Here is a 19,915-nt window from a genome sequence, read left to right as displayed (position 1 = left end):
AGTGAGTCAATCCCCATAGACTCCCATGTTATAATGTCCAACTTTACTGGCATGCACTTAGGTGTTGGCTCCACACACGCCCCTCCTCTTTGCTCATTATTGGATTAGCTGGGAGTTAGGGGCGGAGTTAGGCACTGGCAGGAGATAGCATTGGAGCAGCTCAATCTCAGCTTCGAAACCGATCTTCAGAAACCTGTGGGTAATGTCATGGAGGCTACGTCCATCTTTATTTACAGTCTGTGGTACTGAACCAGAAATTCAGTCACAGTGGTATAACAGGGAAGCAATACACTGGCAACCAGTCCTTCACTTCACTAGAATGCTGGTAAAAGTGCAGTGGTTACCGCTAATGCTAGCAGGACTCACCTTGGGTTGATTATTCCTGATGATGAATGTAATGTCAATGCAAACATCCACTGAACTACTGAAATGATTAGCACGGTGAGACTGTAAACTCAATGTGAGGTTTTCAGGCAGTGTGGACACAGTAGAGTCTGAATTGGATGATATGTGATAGAACATACTTTAGCCAGCTGGCTAAGAGGGGCTGGTTGAACACATTGACACAAACATATGCACAAGAGGAGCACGCAGAGAAAATGTTATATGTATAGATCACTTTTTGACAGCCATATTGATTTTTGACAAATTTCAAACTGAACTGAACAAACTTGTTTGTTTGTATGTATCTTTGTGTCTTTAACCTGTAACTACCTTTAACTTGTACCAGTTTAAGAACATATGACGGAATGTGAGCGTGAGTGTGACGCTGTATGACAGCAGATACTGTATATAACATGCAGAGGTTGCATTGGACATTCTCATCATTTTGACAGTTTTCCATTATTTTAAATAATTATAATAATAATATTAATAATTTAATTTTAATTTTTAATGATAATGAGACATAGCCTATTTAATAGCATTTAATTTTCAAGACCAACTCAGATTATACATTTATTTGGCCATGGAGAGAAACGATGAACAGAGACACAGACCGTGTGTCACTTTTCATTCTTTTTTCTTCTGTAACAGTGGAGGGCACTAAAACACGCAGGCAATCATGGAAGATACAATTTCAGAGAATTATACAAAAAATAATTAAAATATGAATAAACCATTTACAAGAAATTAAACTGAACTCACTTGACCTACTGTGGCCCGGCCTGAACTCAAATCCTCCTCCATGGATTTAAACTGGGTGTTCACTTGAGTTGTGTTCGCATCGAGGGAGACTGCTGCAGAGGCAACTTACTCTAGGTTCTGCATCTTTGCCATGGACGGACAACTTCTCATGGCCTTAATTTTATTCTGAAGGCTGAACCTGTGCTCTGCTGCCACACTGGAGACGGGAATTACCAGTGCAGCTTCAGACAGAGTTTTGAAGCTGGGGAACATTTTTTCCCAGGGAAGTTCGCAAGTATCAGAACATGGGATTTCCTGAACCTGCAAGCACTCGCTTCACCTGGGGGAAATCCAGCAGCATGCGCTCCTTCTGCACCAAGGGCATCGCTCTACCCTCTGTGCAGGCGTTCAGTCCGTACAGCATTGTCAGCACCCAGATAGCGATATGTTTACTAACCTCCATACTGTTTAACTCTAATCTGTCAAAATGACGGACACCTTGAGATTTTTCTGTCATTGTTAAAAAAAAATTCAATCAATGATGGACAAAACTTTGTTAATGCGACCCCTGGGTACATGTACTGTGTGTACCACCTAAGCACTTTTGATGCAAGCTTACTGTTCTAACTGCTCAGATGCTGTCACTAGGATCTGTCCCTTGGGGCTATAACAGAACACACACAGATATGCCTGAATATACACACAACCCACTTCATGCTGGCCATGTGTAGGCCATTATGTTTCTTTGAGGCGGTGAAATATATCTCTGCTGTCATAATGTGTCTGTGTGTTTGTTTTTTTGTGTGGGTGAACACGTTTGCATGCATGCACTTATGCCTCCTACGCACACACACATACACACACACACACAAACACACACACTTCCTGTAAAGACAAGTGGATGACTCTCATGAACACATTTGGCGATGTAGACTGCATCGACAGTGTTGCAGTGTCAAAGCGGCGACACTTGTGTTTAGAGTCATTAGTTTAACGATGGCCGCCTCTCTCACAAAAGGTCAGCCACGATTCAGCTAACAGCAGTTGATTTGCTGTCAACAGCGCACGTTCTCCGCGGTGAATGATGATTCCTGACTGATTCACAAGTCTCAGTCTGTGTGTGTTTGTGGCCTGTGATAAATTACAACTCTTGTTCCTGCGAGAGAGCTGTTTACTCCCCCTGCATGTTCGGATGATTTTTTGAAGTATATGACTTACGGTTTACTATCAGAAGTGAGTGCACTCTTAAATCACAGTGGTGGTGAATAAGACAGAAGTTGGAACAGGAAGGGGACCAGGTTGGTGGGATTATTGAAAACCCTTTTCTGGTTTATTAGTTGGAGGTTTTATAGACACCTACTTGTAAAGCATGAGGTCACCTGTCACTCCAGGAAGTAAAAGTAACAGGGTTTGTTTTGTGAGATCTTGTTTTTTGGCCATTTCATTTTATATTAGGTGTATGTTATGGTTTGTTTGACATTCGGGGAAATCTGTTATTTGCTTATGCTGATGATACCAGTGATACCAATCTCATTCATACTTCATGTGAACTTATGTCATGACATTGTTAGCCTAGCTTAGTTTACAGACTAGAGGCAGGTGGAGCTGCTAGCATCGCACTATTCAAAGTTCAAAATCCACCTATCAACTCCCCAATGAAAAATTTGTATCTCTTGTTTAATCCATACGTGTAAAAAAATGTTGACTATGACATTTAAAAGTAACCAATACACTACTTACGCCAAAATGAGCAGGTACAAGCAGCAAGCAGGTTTTTTTTGCAGGGAGTAACAAGCAGTTATAGAGCATGCACACGCATAGATGCAAGAAGAGAGAGGAGAAGGAAGTGGAGAAAGTGTGAGCTGCTAGCCGCTGTGCAAACTGGTAAAACAAATCTGTCATGTCTCATCCCTGTCACTTTTGGAAACTCTGTGTGAGATGCTTTGATTGGTGATGGTGTGTTTTTAAAACTTATTTCAGGGCTGCAGTTCACTCTTTCTGATTTAACGGCAGGTGACAGGTGTGTTTACATTGTACTCTTAAAGATGTTACAACATGGAAAAGGGGCTAAATTACCACGTTCACCTGGGTGCTGTGTTTACATGCTGATCGAAGGCGGGGCAGATATATACCCGTGTCTACTGCAAAGTCATTTGACCCGGATGTGAATGCTGATTGTTTCGTTTTCCACTGACAAAAACGCCTGATGTTAGCGGGTATTAGTGTATTAGTATTAGTGTCCAGTGTGTGCCACTCTCTTGTTCTTTTTTCAGATACCTTTCTCGGATACCCGGAGTGATGGCAGTAGGATGACAAATACATTTTATGGCTATGTTAAAACTAAATTTTCATAACAGATAAAGCATTAATTATTTACATTTAATAATCAAAGTAATAATCAAATCAAAAAGTTGTATTTCCCACCACGAAAAGCAGCAGCTAAGAAATGTCTATCAATCACAGCCACACACAATAAGCAGCGCTTCAGTAACAATCAGCTGGTCAGAGTGTGTGAGTGTGTGAGTCTGTGTTTTAAGCATCGGTTATATGCGGTTATACATGTGAAACGATGGCAGGGCGAATTAAACTTAATATTCATTCAATACTACAAATAAAGATGACAGTATTAAATGTATACATTAACTGGAAAACAAGCCAAATATCTTCTTGATGTTGGCAAAAGCATGAGCTATCGCCGATCGCTCCGATGATCGTCAATCACCGAGATCATTGTCCATTGGCACAACACTAATCAGCACCATCCACTGAACTGAATCAGGGCATACCCTGATTTGCATGTAGCACAGGAGAACCTGTGATGCAGTTAGATTAGATAGTGATCTGGCTAACGGAGACACATGTATGTGTAAATGAAAGTCTTTTAACTTTCATTTGGATTAAATTTGGACATGAGACACTTGAAATGACAAATGTAAATGTGATATGGGTCTCTGTGAAGCTGCGTTGTGAAGATGGTAATTTATGTATTTGTATTCCAGTATCTATATATTTGCCTGATGTCTTTTCATCAGTGTGTGTAGCTGTTTGCTAATGTCTGTATGCCATCAGTGTGATGTAATTAAGAGCCGAGTGCAGCTGACTGTGATTTGACATTGCTGTGTGCTCAGCTAGAGCGTGTGAACTTGAATGTGCAAGTTATTTGGGGATACAGCATTTTCAGCCTTGACATGCAGTCTGTGTGTGTGTGTGTGTGTGTGTGTGTGTGTGTGTGTGTGTGTGTGTAGGTAGTTGTTCCTTTGTTCCTCTGAGCCAAGGCAGTGGGGAACAGGATCTTTACTTCCGTCTCACGCCAGTGAACAGGTGTGGGGGGTCAGGCGTCTGGAGTGTACATTTGTGTGTATGTGTGTACAGAGAGTTGCTATAGAACATGTCGAGATGTGGCACTCAGTGGCATGGAACTGATTGCCCTGCCAAACCCTGACAATTACCATCCGGGCTCAGAGACATCACCACACACACACACACACACACACACACACACGGTTTCCAATTCCAGCCTTCAGTTTTTCCTCTCCAGCCCAGCACCCAGTGGTGGTTGCCGTTCTCTGACCGTCATGTCATGGAGGGAGATATGTGGAACAGGAAGATATGCTGTGCAGCTAACACTGTTACTTTTTGTCAGGCCTGTCCCACAATGCACAACACTACCAAAGTGACTCATGTACAGTAATGGCATTAGACACAGAAGCTACAGGTGTTATCTGTGGGGAGAAGGAGCCAGGCCAGGGTGTTGTGCTGTGTTCATGTACTGTCAGAATGATCAGGATTGTCAGCTTAACACATATACGAGCCAACAAATACCTCAATACACCAGAGGAAGTAAAAAGTTTCCATGATACCCTAATTACTAAGGTGACAGTCATTTGAGTAACTAAAAGTTAATTCGCCTTAACTAATTTCATTCCAAACAAACAGTTACAGTATATTGTTTTGCTCTTGTAATTTTACTTCTCAGTCGGCATCATAGACCTGAGCTTAAACTTGAACAGAATTCATAGCAACTCTTGATGAATAATGTGATATTATGCGATGTATGATCTTGATTGATCCCAAGGAGTAAAGAGGAGACAACTTGATGCCACCAACATGCATTATGTTCCTGTAAATCAAGTGTAAAACAGACCATGAGAATTTCATGTAAATTAAATGATGATTGTTACTCAAGGGTTATTTCCTGTTTTCAGTAGGAGGCGCTATGACTATGACTATGACTTCATATTAGCATGTAGATAGGGGACTGTCATCAAACGTGTTTGGGCCAGATTGGAAAACCTGTAATATAGTTATAACAACTTCCTGTTTAATGGTGAAACATCAAAATTGTCCACACTGCCACAGCAATGCTGTTCAACAAAACGTCACAGTTTTCACATTGCTCCACATGCTAGGAGGAGCACATTAAATTGTAAAACATGAGATTTCCTGTCGCCACAAGAGGGAGCTATGAATATCAGCATGTTGACATCTTCAGGCCGGGACTCTTATTAAACATATGAAGTTTGGGGCAGTTTGGACAATGTGTACCGGAGTTATAGCAACTTTCTTCTTCATGGCGAAACATCGACATGCGCCACAGCGCCACAAGCAGGCCGTTTAACAAAAAAAAAAAATTATTTTTTGGAGGAAAAACGGAACAATTCCAATATGGTTCTTGCACTAGTTGGTGCTTTGGCCCTAATTAGTTTTTATCAGCAAGAAAATGTTGAAATTTCATTCACCTGCAAAGTGTTCAAAGCTAGCACCAGCATGAAACTGAACATATTTAATTGTATTTTCCATTCCAAAATTCCAAAATTCCCATTTGAATGCACCATAGGTAGAATTAATGACTTTTTTGAAGACTTTACGATGGACCCCAGATGGTATTCCTGAATGCAGATTGGCAACAGAAAGGAATTTTGACTCCATCTTGGATTTACTTTCACTCCATCATGTTGTCCCTGACTTCAAACCCATGTCAGATGAAGCCCAGTTCCTACATGTTATCTTTAGTGAAGACAACATACTGGTTCAGTATATCTGTGTCTGTTGCTGATATGTGATATGTATGTATGCATGCATGACTGTGTCCAAGTACACACACGTGCATGTGTTCACAAGCATGAATGTTTAATTCACTGACGCTATTTTGAGCCCACCATCATTATCTTTGTCCTCAAGTAGAACACTCCTTTTAAATATGGTAATTCAGCTGGTGGAGGCTCTGGCAAGGTAATTGTTAAGCTTGTTGAGTTTGACAGTTTGCCTTGTTGTGTTTGTAGCAGACTCACTCTTTCTGTGTAGACACTTAACACAAAAAAAACCCCACATGGCTCGTTTATTTAGCTCAGCATGTAATAAGGCTTCAGTTGTGTCTCTTTCAGATTGAGACCCACTTCAATGCAAGTTACATCTTAACATCACAAGAGACTCAGTCTAGCTCTGTATTTACTGCAGGGCTGACTAGGCAGAACTCACAGGTATCTTAATATAAGCCAGTACTCCATGCATGTAGCTACTCCATGTCATCCCTCTATTTGTATACATTAGTGAAATCAGTGAAACACTGTTAATTCTCTCTCTTTGGTATTTGACAGCATAGTTGACAAGAAGCCAATAAAAGCTGCGTGTGTGACGGTTTATATGTGTGTGTGCTGACTCAGGCTGGACAGTTGGTTCAGTAGAGCTCTTGGCAGGTGTTTGAGCCTCACTGTGCTTTATGTCCGCATTAAAGATTAACAAGAAGATGGTCATGAAAGCACTGTCCTCAAATGCCCTGTGAGATGGATGTGTGGGTCTGGATGCATGTGTTTTGGTGGGTCTTGTTCTGGTCATCTCTTGTTCTGTTGTCAGAGCCAGGAACAACATCTGGAAAGTTTTCACCATCTGTTCCATCAGCTACATGTTACAGTAATTGGTCTAAATTCATTGTTTTCTTTTCTTTTTAGCTTTGGATTTTAGATAACACTTCCCGTTCAGTTTTAAGGGTTTAGAAAACTTCAAACTAACCCATGGTAGATGAGTGGATTGACATCATTTATGACATTTTTAAGATGGAAAGAATTACCTTTGCCATAAGACTACAACAAGGTGTGTTTTTGAAAAGATGGGAAAGCTGGATTATGTATGTCACACCAGTAAGACCATCTTTTATCTAATGTTAAGTTTTATGTCCCTTTCCCTTTTCTTTTTTCTTTTCTGTTTTAACCCTTTTGTAAAGGTTTTTTAGTATCATAAAGGTGCACCCCGGCATTCCTGTTCTAGGGAGTTCAGTTGTAGTTTACAGATAAATGGTGAATTGTAATGTTAATGAACATGTGAACCATGTAAAATCATAATAAAAAGAGAATTAAAAAAAAAAGAAAACTTCAAACTAACGTATTCATAGAGCATGTGGTCCGACCATGTCTAAAATCAGTGTTTCCCCCATGTTCTCACTGGAAGTTGTTGGGGGAGCACTTGGTTGTTCACATGAGAACTAGTTGTGTGAAGAATGGAAAAAAAGAGCTCGACAACACACCTGGCGTGTGTTAAGTGGGACCGATTGTCAGATTGTCGGTTTTTAGAAAGTTCCAAAAGTTGTCCGACACAGTTCCTGGAAGAGTCCAAGAAGATCCTGGCTGCTGAGTGGAGGCTCAGATGGATGACATGTTGTTGTTTAGCTTGTAAAAGTCAGTGGTGTTGCTACGAACAGGAAGTTGGTAACATTTGTACACATTTCATAAACTGACACTCACACACCCATTCCCACTACGCTTTTAAAAGTTTTGCTACATTTACTCCTGGCGTCCACACTACTCCGGGGTTTTCAAGCCCCTAAAACAAAGACTTTTGGAAACACTGCTTCGGTTGTGTTGTAGTCTGGACGGACAGAAACGGAGACTTTTCGAAATGATGACGCAGACACCCAAGGTCGCTCCTTGATCGGGTCTTATCAGCCTTGACTACCAGTGATGAATAAGACATGATAATGAATTACAAGTGTTACTGTCTTTGCTAGCAGATGTTGTTTAGTTAAATTCTGCATTTCAATGCTACAACTGTCTTTGCTGTTCCTTGTCCGTATTTCCAGAAATGAACCAACCGCAGAGTAGACAATCTGCTTCCTGTTTACACTGGCACATGCATGCCCAGTGTACATGAATGGTCATGTGATATGCCTTTTCAGGTGATTATATCTGATAGCGAAAACACTCGTCTGGATGGAGATCGTTTCGTGTATTAAAACACCATGACACTTTGGCTGGGTGAGTTTTTCACTTAGCATTAGCTCCTCATAAATTGTTAGCATTACTAAGCTAGCTATTGGCTAAGTAACTTAGATAAGTTCATGCGTAACGTTCCAATGGTGAGGTCAAGATTAAAATAGTGTTTCCAGTGCGTCTGATACAATGAACCTAATCCTGAAAAAGGCAGACATGTGTTTTTGGGGACACTAACTATGTTGGCCAAAACGTAAGATGATGTTCTGGAGATTACGGTCGAAAAAGTGGTGGTCATGATGTCTTTTATTCAAGGTCGAGACAATTATGTGTTGAGAACATCAGATATTTTGAACGGAGAGAGCCGGAGCCTGTACCACAAGGCAAGTTCAACAGTCTGTCTCTGATGTTATCTGGCTTCACTGAGCCTAACATTAGCCATCCAGAGATAACTGCAGGTTATCAGCTGGCTCTGTTAACAGTGGGTTTACCTATCAGCCTACGAGCACATTCATGTGAAGGACGAGGAGCTGTTCAACGACGTAGTCACAACAGTGAATGCTAATCATTCAGCTTTAGTCCACCTGGAACTAAAATACTATAACATCTAGTCTGCGTACTCCAACCTCTTGTAAAAAAGCAACAAAGGCTGAAGCTTTTGGCCAGACTGGTAAACAAACAGATGTTAATGCTAATGTTAGCTATGTAGCAATAGCAAAACTTGACGTAAACCAATAGCTTCTATAAGGAGATGAAATGATTCAACTATATCATAACTATATTCTTATTCTTTGTTTCTCACCAGTGGCCATATACCAACACCCTCATTAAATGGATGCAATAGGTAATACTGTGGTGTCTCAAATAAAGGCAATCAACACTATCTTCCTCTCTTTCTCTCTTTTCCTTATCGCTGATCTGGTCCCTCCATCCTCTTCAAAAAGAAGTGCAGAGCAGGAAGGGGAATGAAGGAGGAGTTAAGTAGGAGTGGACAGGATGCAGCCATGAAAGAGGAGGTGGCTTGGAGAAAGAAAGAGGCAGTCAGGACGAGAGAGGGAGAGAGAAAGAGAGAAGAGCTAAAAAAAGACAAATGTGGGGACGGTGGATGAGTAAGCCAGTCGGAGGAGGGCGAAGGAGAGGAGGAGAAGACATGAGCAGTGGATCTGCAGGCTTCAGGATGCCAAGACCAAATGAACAACCAAAATAACAGACAGTAGTTCTGTTTCAACATATGTTCCAAAAGTAAGACTGAGCTGTAGGTAAATGTTGAGTTTCTGTCTGATATGTTGTCCTAAAGGAGTGGATTTTTTTTAGATAACCCAATAAAACAATAAATCAATAGAAGACATTCAAAGTGTGAATATTTCACATGGTTCACAAAGATCTTAAAGCTATCACTGATTTTGTTGGCGTCACCAGAGCTAATACAAGGGGAACATCAGAGACCTTTAACGTATAACATGCAACTCACTTTAACACATCTGTGAATGGAGCTGGCTGAGGTGTCATGGTGTGATCTAAATGCGGAAACCTGGAAAAGATCAAGGAAATTCACCAGAGATCAACAAACTATGAATCTTTTCTACTTTTGTGAGTTCACTACAAGTTGAGTTTACACTCATATGCACGGTCGCCAGGAAACTGCAGCCCAGACTCTGAAGAATGCCAGAGAGGTGGTCAGACAGTACATTTACACAAGTAACTCCACTTCTACTTGAGTAAAATATACTGTAAGTAACAGTAGTGAGCAGCTGTTTGCGTGCTGATGTGCTGCGGTAGCCCAAGTGTCATGTCTCATTTCCAGTTCCTGGCGTTTCTGTAGTACTGATTGTTTTTTGCTGCTCAATCTCAAACCAGTGGATGTTGGCGTTTTCTTCATCACAGTGGCTAATTACCCACTGTACATTTAAACTTACACTAGTTTTGTCTTTGTTTTTTTCTTGTTTAAGCAGCTTTCTCGCAGATTCAGATCTGCTAGTTACTTTAGCTTAGCAGTTAGCAATGGTTTCACTCTCTCTCCCTCTCTCTCTCTCCTGCTCTCTCGCTCATGTCTTGGATCATCTAATGAACTCCTTCAGCAGAGTGTGGTGTTATTGCAACTTCAGTTCAGAGGATTGTGATGTGTACTTCAGCGGTTTCTGCGGACTGTCCTTTGACACATAGCTCCTTTCCCTCAGTAGGGAACAGCAGCCTTCAGTTTACTAATGACATGTAACCAATGAGACAGTGCTGTAGGTGGGACATTGCTTTAGACCACAGACAGGGAGAGAGCATCTTTAAATCAATTCATTTTATCGGCAGATGGTTTTAAAAGTCAAAACCTAATCCATTAATCCCATTAACCCTATGTGTCAAATAAATCTGTCTTAACACTGTGATGTCATCATAAGGCTGCACTGTAGTCAGTCTCCATGCCTCTGACTGTGTCTCGTCCCTTTGTTTGCCTTATATAAACATGTAAAGTGTCACACCTCAGCTGACACAATCAGCTGAGGTGCAGTTGTGTGCTAAGACCACAGGTGTGCCGCCTTCAAACGACAACGTCAGCTATCAACAATCATACACACTGAAAACAGAATGATCAGTGAAGATGCAAATATGACTATCGATGAAAGTAAATGTGATTTATAGGGTCAGAGCATCAAGAACAACTTGTAAAATATTTTTGTCATGGAAACCAACCTCAATGTAATGTTTTTTTCATTTTCTGACAGAAATGAAAAAAAAAATGCCATTCACATATTATTACACAGTGCTATATAACACTCATTTTCAGTTATGTTTCACTGAGATCAGAGCTCTCTTATGTGAAGAAGTAATTAACAGTGCACTTCACACATGGACCTCTCATCTCAGAGCTCAAAGCACTGATACATCAGCCTAAACAGAGAAGGAGAAAAGAGTCTGTGCTCTTCCTGCTGCAGCCTCCACTGGCTGCCAAACAAATGGGTGTGATACTGCTGATGCTTGTTGAGGGAACGTGTTGGGAGTGTGTTTGTGGTGGAGCTTATATGAAGCGTTTGGCAGAGTGCTGGAGATGCTGTGTTATTGGACTGTAGCTCCAGGCAGCAGAACTGCAGACAAATGTATAATTAAACAGCAGCAATCATGAAAGGTGTTTCCTCTTCCCTTAAGGAGGATTTTGTCTTTGTGTTCTCATTCTCCTCTGCCTTCCCCTCCCTCTATTATCTCCCAGGGTGTCTTCAGCTCCTTAAAAACTCACAGAAACTCTTATCTAAAATTATCTAAATGTAAAACCAGGAAGTTGCATGTTCTGAATTTCAATATAACACAATTGTGGTTCAACAGATGATTCATATTTTCTGAAAAAAGAGAAAATGCATGTCTAATTTTGAAAATATAATATCGAGCTGAAGCATTTAGTGGTTAGTGGATTAAATGTTGGTCGGTGGAAAATTAATTGGCAAAAACTTTCGAAATAAGCCAATAATTTTAGTCATTTATCAAGCAACAGTGTGGAAAGAGGATGCAGAGATTTGTGAGTTGGACCTTTAGCCTTTAGCCTTGAGTTGGTCTTGAGTTCACCTTGGTGACAGGCCTTGTGTGTAGGCAACCACATGCACAACTAATCATGAGATCACGAGCTCAACTAAATCTGTGGGGACACTCACGATTCAGATCGTGGATTGTGATTTAACTGAAAAAGATTGTCATATAATGTTTTGGCCACATCGCCCACCCCTAGTATTTCCTAAATGGTGAATGCAATATGTTTTTTAACCCCCTGTATTAAAGTGAGAGTCTACACTTCAATCACATCACGATGGCTTTGTTTCAAAACCATTGTGGTGGTGGTGTGCAGAGACAAAAACAAACAAACACAAACATACATATACACACATATGTACTGTATATATACTGTATATGGTGTTAAATGGGAACCTACTCTCAGACTTTTGGACCCATACACACACACACACACATGCACCGACCAGCCACAACATTACCACCAGTTACCAGTTTTAATGTTGTGGCTGATCAGTGTATATACATACATACAGTGCACTCATACAGTGGAATATGTAAGTATATAGTGTCCACCTATGGTTCCCATCCAACCTGACAGAGCTTGAGTGGATCTGTAGAGAAGAATGGCAGAAAATCCTCAAATCCAGATGTGCAAGCTTTTACCGTCACACCCAAAAAGACTTGAGGCTGTAATAGTTGCCAGAGGTGCTTAAACTAAGTCCGGAGCAAAGGATGCAATAATGTCAGTGTCAATGTGATATTTCAGTTTTTCCTTTTTTTCCCTTGTTTTTCACTTTGTCTTTTTTTTTGTTTTCAAACTTAGGGCCTATTTTTTTCCTGCAGAATGTAAGAAGACAAAAACACGACTGAAACAGTATTTTTTTTAGGCCCTAACAACATAACATAACTTCCCCTCTTGTAAGCAGAGATGACGTCTTGTCAACAAACACAAACACAGACCTCAGATCAGTGTTCAGAAGCCTGTTTTCGTCTGTTTCTCTTGTATATAGATTCTCAGTGAGATGAGACCAGGAGTCACAACAGTCCAATAAACTGTGATGGTTACTCATATAGTCAGAAGCACTGATCACAGCCAAGGCACATGGGAAATCTGCTGCTGCCAAGCTGCCCTCGAGCAAGGCACAAACCCCCAGTTTCCTCCGGTGTCTGTGCTCAATGACTGACAGTTGTTTATCCGGGGCAGCACAGAGCTGTGTGGGTGTTACTTGAAAGATTATGGGATAACTTTATGAATAAAAGGTTGAAGAAAATCTATTGAACATTCTGTCGTTGTGTGTCTTTCTCCATCAGACGGAGGGACGGACATAGAGATGCTGGCAGTCTAACACAATCTCCTTGCATCCCAGTCACAGAGGACCACGGCTCTTCTAACAGGTAGGCCTCGTCACCACTGTTCCCACCTGTGTTTCTACATAGGACTGAACAGAATTACAACCATGTTCCACTGAGTTTTAACACACACCTGCTGTCTGCTTGTTTTGTCAGCAACAGGCATGAATCCACAAATGATGATGGCAACACAGAACACATAACATAACCAACAGGTCCATACACACAACTTTAGCTCTGGTTAAGTGTCTTCCATGAGCTCTTACTTCGACCTGGAATATTCATACATAAGGGACAACACTTGACACGTTTCATGATGAAACTGTTTAGACTGATGCTTGAACATTATTGTTAAGAATATCTGTTTCTGTCCTCTGGATGAAAACAGAATATATCCAGTATCAGCCAACGGCAAAGATCAGTCTATTAATCAATGCAGCTAATGAAACTGAGACCTTCAGGCTCTTTTTGCAGTGTGGAAATGTCTGCGTAAAATACATGGACCTCCTCCAATCCACCACATCCTCACATGCACAGAGACAAACCACAAGACTGTGTGTGATTTTTTAAGCATGAATCCAAATGATAAAACTACTTTTACATCCATCATCTACAGCAGCCAATGTTGGCTCAATATTATAAGCTGCATACACATATTTATGCAAGATCATTTGGTAACCATGGTAACACACGCATGCAACCCGCATATGCATAACTGCCGGGGATTTGCCCTGACACATCAGAAAGTGAAAATGAGTCAAAACAGAGGGATGATGCTGAGGCGCCTGCACTGCTGTGTGTGTTCTGGGAGTTTCTCATTAAAAATGTAGCCACCAAACAGTAACTACCCCCCTCATAAGATCACAAGACGCCTCGTACTTTACTGTTTCTCCCCGTTGTTGTCGCCATGTACGACGAAGGAGATCCAGCTCAGAAACAAGTCCGCCTCCCTGAGCTCTTTGTGACGTCACAGAGGAGCGGTTTTAGTCCAGTTTGCTGGCAGTCTGTGAATGAATGAGCTTATGTGAGCCATATGTTTACATGTTTGTTTTGTAATATGTTTGTGTGATAAGATAAGAACTAGATAGAAACTAAATGGCAACAACAGGTCTTTTTTTTTTTTCTTCCACTTGCACCAAGTGAGCTGAACTGCAGGTGAGAAAGACACCTTTGTTCTCCAGAACATACAGCTGTTCCACTCCCTGGTCTCTACAGTCCTCTTTTATGTTTGAGTTCAGGCTTATGAATTGTAAAGGGTTTTCATCCGCCTGAGGACATTTCTCAGTATAGAGATTGTGTAATTCTACAATGGAAGCTAGAATATAAGAAAAGGAAATACACATTCTGTTTTATACACTGTGTTACCATAGCAGTCACTAGGAACACTCACTTCTTATCATTCCTGACATGTATGTTTTTATTAATTCATTCATTAATAGAAACTGGGGCAATAACATCAGGGTTGCACTGAATGGTGTTGAGGTTTATCGAGTAGCATGTTGCTGTTATCAAAAAGTTATTATTGCTGGTGGATACCAATGGTGGAACCTGTGGATGGTTAATAATTAATTTGTGTGTGTGTATGTGTGTGTGTGTGCGTGTGTGTGTGTGTGTGTGTGTGTGTGTGTGTGTGTGTGTGTGTGTGTGTGTGTGTGTGTGTGTGATGTTAATAGGAGTTTGATGCCTTGTTCTCTGGAGGCTTGTTTCCGTTCTCGGCTCTCACAGAAAGCAGCGCCGGCGCACAAGAACCGGAAAACAAGAAAAACTGGGCTCGAGGCACCAGGGGGGGTCTGAGAGACTTTCTAGACTGAAGTGTTTTTGTGTGTGTGTGTGTGTGTGTGTGTGTGTGTGTGTGTGTGCGTGTGTGTGTGTGTATTTGTGTGCACTCTCGGCGTAACTGATTTGGGTATTTAAAAGGCAGCACAGATTCTGTAGCTTTGGGGGAGATTCTTGGAAGAATTTGAACACCTCCACCACTTATTCCCTCTCTAACCTTCTCCGCTCTGCCTCATCGCTCGCTCCCCGGAAAAAATCCCTGAACATCACTGAAAATGTGTGCAGAATATATTAACACGCTGTTCAAAAATAACCCCATTCTTTAGACCCCTGGACAGCCACACAATTGAAATCTCTCCACTCATTGTGTTTGTCATTAGCATTTAGTGACGACTGTCCAGATGCTAGAAGTTGTTAGCGGTTAGCCGCGGCCTCCAGGGGGAGATCCAGAGCTGGAGGCTCTATAGGGGGTCTGAGAGGATTATGTGCTTGGCCAGGTGCTCTTTTGTGTGGGGAGACGAGGCAGCAGAGCAACCCTCAGATCCAGGCCACAGACACAGAGACGAGCTGAAAGGATAAGCGCAGCAGTTTATCTACTGAATTGTGGATTTAATGGAGCATATCTGCCAACGTTTTACCTTTACTGCAAATGACCTCCAGTATAAACTCATACCACACTTTTCAATAACAAATTTAGTTTATTTTTTTTTATTTTTTTCTTAGTATGAAATGAGAAATTAGACTTGGCCTTAAACAGTGAATCTAGACACTGTATGCATAAATTAGTTTATAACATCCTATCTCCAACAGTGCAAATTAAGATTAGTGACTCAGGGTGACACACTTCACTCTTGCACTACTTGACTACATTATCCAGTTGTGCTGAATGATGAATCACTTTTCTATTGAAAAACCCCTAACAGCTACACTCTTAATGAGTTGTAGTCTGTTGTCTGAGCAAGGTTTAAGGACGTGGTCTGGTCACTGTGCTCTCTGTACCGTTGTATGCACTTTTTAGAGCTGTTTTTTTCTGACTTAACTATTGGCAATTCCAATAGACACACACAGGCCAATTGGGTATCTATGGTATTTGTCTAAGGTAGGGGTCTCCAACAGGTGGCTCGTGGGCTCCCAGTAGCTCACACAAAGGTTCAGAGAATATAGTCTCTACAAACCATGCATGTAAAGTACAAACTTTAAGCAACACAACTCAGCAAATCTGCTCCAAATGCAACTAAATCAAATACAAAGACACAAACCCCCCCCTTCAACATCTTATCATTATTTGTCAGTTGTCAGTCAAATGAGTTATTGTCAGGTTTGTTCACATCAGATCGGCTGTAGGTGACATGCAGTGACAGCAACTCTTCGGATAACAGAACAGATATAAACTAAACTAAACTTTTCCAAGCCCATGTTTGTTTACATTTTGGAAAATGAAGCGTAGTGAATGATCTATTTTAACTTCCTGTCTGTTATGAACCATTGATGTACTGACAACTATCACTGATCACTGAGAAAGGGAAGCTTCCTCTTTCTCTGGTTTCTACTCAGATTTATTTACAGTGGTGTTTTCATGTCTGTGTTCAGGGCTGACTGAATCATGACTCAGATTTTTGTCTGATGTCAGTTTCACATGTTTTTGGATGTAGATATATGATGACTTGTTAAATGATTTTATTCATCTGATTTGGTTTGGAGATCACTTTGAGTGTTTTGATGATATGTGTATGAATGTAACCAGTAGGATATAAGACTTCAGGAGCTCTAAGCCCCGTTTATTCTGTCAAAGTAGCTCTCAGAGTAAAAAGGTTGGAGACCTTCGGAGGGGGTTGGGGTGGTCTGACCCTCCTGATTAAGACTTGGACCCTTCCGAAAGAGTTTAGGGTTAACAATAGTTCGGGGGGGTTGAAACATTCTACTTACCTGTAATTGTAAATATTACAATATATTTCCCATATTCATGCCTGGATCTTGTAGAATCGTGTACCAAGATTTCAGACACCCCTAAAGTGGACCGTACCATTTCTTAACCTTGACTTTAGCTGCACATCTTGTCTGCCTACCTCACTCCCATTGTGGCTCATGTCCTGAAGTCTCTGCTCTCGTGCATGTTTGATACACTTTACTTTCTTACCTTCAAAGAGTCTGATTTAAATTGTGTCTATGGATGAATGCTAATGTTAGTTAGCTAGTTTCTTTAAGCTTTAAGTTACAGTTTAGCAAACCAATGTTAGCTAGTTTCTAGCTTTTGCTTAAGTTACAGTTTAGCTAACTAATGTTAGCTAGCTGATAATATGCACTTTCATTTCCAATGTTGGCTTTGCATTTCATTAAAAAATATAATTGATTGGTCAATATATGATCGTAATGTTAACAAACAATGGTGCTAAGTCATGAGTGGTGAGAAAATGGAGGATTTGTTGCTGTAGAGATACAGTTTTGCCATCAGTATAGTTTATTATTTCATTTTAGAAACCCTTTTGTGGCTGTGGTGTAATTTATAATAGTCACCCCTTTCTTCTCTCTCAGGAATCCAGGAATTTAAGTTATAATTTTGAGGTACTTAACTTGAGTATTTCCATTTAATGCTACTCTACACTTCCACTCCTACTTTTCAGAGGGAAAATTGTACTTTCGACTCCACTAACATTTATTTGAGTATTTAAACTAAGCAAAATACTGTAAGACTGTAAACACTTCACTGAAGCACCTGTATTGGGTTCCTTTTCCCCCCCTGGAGAAAAAGTTGACCCCCTGATTGTCACTTTATAGTTGCACTCTGCTCTAAAGCTGATATCAACCTTAACCATCCTCTTGGACACTGGAGATCAATAGAGGTCAAAACATTATGTGTGTGCTTGTATCACTTGATATTAAATGAAACAGGTGCTGGCGTGTCTCCTCTCGCCTCATGCTGTTGACTGAGTTTGTCTCTCCTCCAATCCGATCTAGCTGTGTGTGCTTTTTTTCTTTCCTTCTGTTACTTTATCCATGTGTTTAGCACTTTTTCATGATTCCTGGAGCCAACAGTATATTTGCCTCTCTTTCTTTCTCTTCCTGACAGTCTGTCTGCACACACACACACACAGACACACACTCACACACAGTCTCCTGCGTGTCATGTTGTGACCAAATGATAACCTACAGTCCCTCTAGAATGGCGATGTCCAAGGTAACAACAGTGTGGTCAGGGTCACACTGCCTCTTGTGTGATTGTGTTTGTTGTGTGTGTGTGTGTATGTGTGTGTGCGGTGTGTGTGTTGTGAAGCCTAGCAAGAGGTGTGATTGCAAGACAGGTCTCAAATCACCCTTAATCTCCAGGGAAAAGGTCAAATGACTCCCTCTCTCTCACATCATGTGCACATGTATGTGTGGACCTCTCCACAGGACACCTGTGGTGTCTGAGAGATAAATGTAAGCCCATGCAGTATTCACATTGACAGCCAGTCACCTGTGAGTGTGCTATCAAATAAGCTACAGATGTGTCCTTGATTTTCAGGAGCATTCAATTGAAAACCATGGCAACTGCACTTTGTGTAGTGAATAATACAGGGAACCAGATATTCCATGTATGGAATACAAAAACAACCTGATCAAACATTTTCAGGCTCTTTTTGAAAAAACAGCAATTATTCTCACAAATCACTGTTTCCTGATCTGCTTCCACTGTAATCAGGTTTTTGTTTGTTTTGGCACAGAAAAGTACTGCTTAGGGAAAAATCTTGTTTGGGGGTAAAAAACAACTACTTGGTTAACATTTGATCTTAACGCTGGAGGAGACTGATTCAAACTTCAAAACTTTGGTCTCTCATGTCATATGTGGAGTTTTTGGTTGATGCATTCATCCCACAGACATCCTCCTCCAGGGACTTTCAGGTGCTATAACAATGACACACTACGTCTGCCTTAGTTCCTGACAAACAAGATCATAGTTCAGACTAGTTCAGTCTTGACAGAAAACCACAGAACACACAGGGCCTGTTTTATCAAACCTGCAATAACATGTTGTGAACACAACACTGACATATTATTACTTTTTAAGTTGATATGACAGCAGTCATGGAGCATATTGTCATTCACTGAGCTTATTTGCTCTTCATTTTTTTCTGAAATGCTATAAGATAGTTACAGTAAACCAAAAGTAGGTAGGTTAATCACTATTAGGGACCATTGTTTTCACATTCTCATTTGATGGAGTTAGTAATAAAAAATATCAAATATTATTATTATTATGATACTTTAAAAAAGACTTTAAGACCATTCTATCCAGTCACTGACTTTAAATTGTAGAATAATAATAATAGATAACAGAGGGAACTGAAGATTTTTTATGTCACGTATTTAAAGATTGTCACTGCCCATAGACCACCAGCACTCTCAGACCAATACAACACTTCGTCAGTCACAGCACCAGCCTCCGTTCATCCCCTCTCGCTCCCTTCAATGTTCTCAGTCAGCAAAGTGTTACGCAGTATTCATTTTAGACTGCCAAGATAGCATTATGACGAAAAGAAGCCATTTAAAAGTGTATTTAAAGCTTATAGATGCAACATTCACTGCCAGTAGATGCCACTAGAGCAGCGGCATCACAGAACAAAACAAAAGCTTCGTCACCTCCCACGTTCCTTGTGTGTCTCAGTAAGATGTTACGAACCCTGCACAACACACAGCAAGAAACACAACTGAATAAAGTAATGCTGTGAACACGAGAGACAACAAAAAACAATCCAGCCACAGCCATTAGCCCACGCTAGCATTGCCGCTAAACTGTATGCTCCACAGCAGTAAGCCAGCTAGCGATTAGCAACATTTGCCGAACAAATTCAAAATGAGGGTAACAGCAAGTCCAGTTAACGTGATCATGCTTACTGTAACGCCGGTCCTAATGAAAACAGACGTACCATTATGTAGCCATGAAGTTGCTTACAACTGGAGGAGAGAGGAAAAGCCAGTTCTGAGTCAGCAGGCTT

This window comes from Seriola dumerili, unplaced genomic scaffold (genome assembly GCF_002260705.1).
Source record: "Seriola dumerili isolate Sdu_G_001 unplaced genomic scaffold, Sdu_1.0 BDQW01000807.1, whole genome shotgun sequence".
NCBI classification, from domain to species: domain Eukaryota; kingdom Metazoa; phylum Chordata; class Actinopteri; order Carangiformes; family Carangidae; genus Seriola; species Seriola dumerili.
This window is presented reverse-complemented; position numbering follows the sequence as displayed.